This window comes from Euprymna scolopes, chromosome 10, assembly GCF_053919585.1.
Source record: "Euprymna scolopes isolate OS-2025 chromosome 10, ASM5391958v1, whole genome shotgun sequence".
NCBI lineage: Eukaryota > Metazoa > Mollusca > Cephalopoda > Sepiida > Sepiolidae > Euprymna > Euprymna scolopes.
In genome coordinates, this window is record NC_136491.1 from 61,732,306 (window position 1) to 61,734,805 (window position 2,500).

The 2,500-nt window shown below is 22.0% G+C and overlaps 1 protein-coding gene across 10 annotated transcripts in view; it reads left to right on the plus strand.

Moving 5' to 3' along the window:
* The window catches only part of LOC145286010 (DENN domain-containing protein 1A-like), a 798,566-nt gene that overhangs the window by 289,340 nt on the left and 506,726 nt on the right, over positions 1-2,500 (plus strand). The gene's annotated exons all lie outside the window — the stretch shown is intronic.

The window sequence follows — 2,500 nt, forward strand, 5'->3', positions numbered from 1 at the left end:
GCACATTCTGGGGAGAACCATGGCTGGCTTATATATATATATGTGCGTGCATATATATATATATATATATATATATATATATGGCGTGCATATATATATATATATATATATATGGCGTGCATATATATATATATATATATATATGTGCGTGCATATATATATATATATATGTGCGTGCATATATATATATATATATGTGCGTGCATATATATATATATATATGCACGCACATATATATATATATATATATATATGCACGCCATATATATATATATAAATATATGTGCGTGCATATATATATATATATATATATATATATATATATATGTGCGTGCATATATATATATATATATGTGCGTGCATATATATATATATATATGTGCGTGCATATATATATATATATATGTGCGTGCATATATATATATATATATGTGCGTGCATATATATATATATATATGTGCGTGCATATATATATATATATATGTGCGTGCATATATATATATATATATGTGCGTGCATATATATATATATATGTGCGTGCATATATATATATATATGTGCGTGCATATATATATATATATATATATGTGCATATATATATATATATATATATATGTGCATATATATATATATGTGCATATATATATATGTGCATATATATATATATATGTGCATATATATATATATATGTGCATATATATATATATATGTGCATATATATATATATATGTGCATATATATATATATGTGCATATATATATATATATGTGCATATATATATATATATATGTGCATATATATATATATGTGCATATATATATATATGTGCATATATATATATATGTGCATATATATATATATATGTGCATATATATATATATATGTGCATATATATATATATATGTGCATATATATATATATATATGTGCATATATATATATATATATGTGCATATATATATATATATATGTGCATATATATATATATATGTGCATATATATATATATATGTGCATATATATATGTGCATATATATATATATATGTGCGTGCATATATATATATATGTGCGTGCATATATATATATATATGTGCGTGCATATATATATATATATATATATATATGTGCGTGCATATATATATATATATATATATATATGTGCGTGCATATATATATATATATATATATATATGTGCGTGCATATATATATATATATATATGTGCGTTCATATATATATATATATGTGCGTGCATATATATATATATATATATGTGCGTTCATATATATATATATATATGTGCGTGCATATATATATATATATATGTGCGTGCATATATATATATATATATATGTGCGTGCATATATATATGTGCGTGCATATATATATGTGCGTGCATATATATATATATATATGTGCGTGCATATATATATATATATATGTGCGTGCATATATATATATATGTGCGTGCATATATATATATGTGCGTGCATATATATATATATATATGTGCGTGCATATATATATATATATATGTGCGTGCATATATATATATATATATGTGCGTGCATATATATATATATATATGTGCGTGCATATATATATATATATATGTGCGTGCATATATATATATATATGTGCGTGCATATATATATATATATGTGCGTGCATATATATATATATATGTGCGTGCATATATATATATATATATGTGCGTGCATATATATATATATATGTGCGTGCATATATATATATATATGTGCGTGCATATATATATATATATATATGTGTGTGCGTGCATATATATATATATATATATATATATGTGCGTGCATATATATATATATGTGCGTGCATATATATATATATGTGCGTGCATATATATATATATGTGCGTGCATATATATATATATGTGAGTGCATATATATATATATGTGCGTGCATATATATATATGTGCGTGCATATATATATATGTGCATGCATATATATATATATATATGTGCATGCATATATATATGTATTTGCGTGCATATATATGTGCATGCATATATATATATGTATGTATGTGCATGCATATATATATATATATGTGCATGCATATATATATATGTGCATGCATATATATATATGTATTTGCGTGCATATATATATATGTGCATGCATATATATATATGTATGTATGTGCATGCATATATATATTTATATATATATATGTATGTGCGTGCATATATATATATGTATGTGCGTGCATATATATATATGTATGTGCGTGCATATATATATATGTATGTGCGTGCATATATATATATATGTATGTGCGTGCATATATATATATGTATGTGCGTGCATATATATATATGTATGTGCGTGCATATATATATATGTATGTGCGTGCATATATATATATATATATATATATGTGCGTGCATATATATATATATATATATATATATGTGCGTGCATATATATATATATATATGTGCGTGCATATATATATATA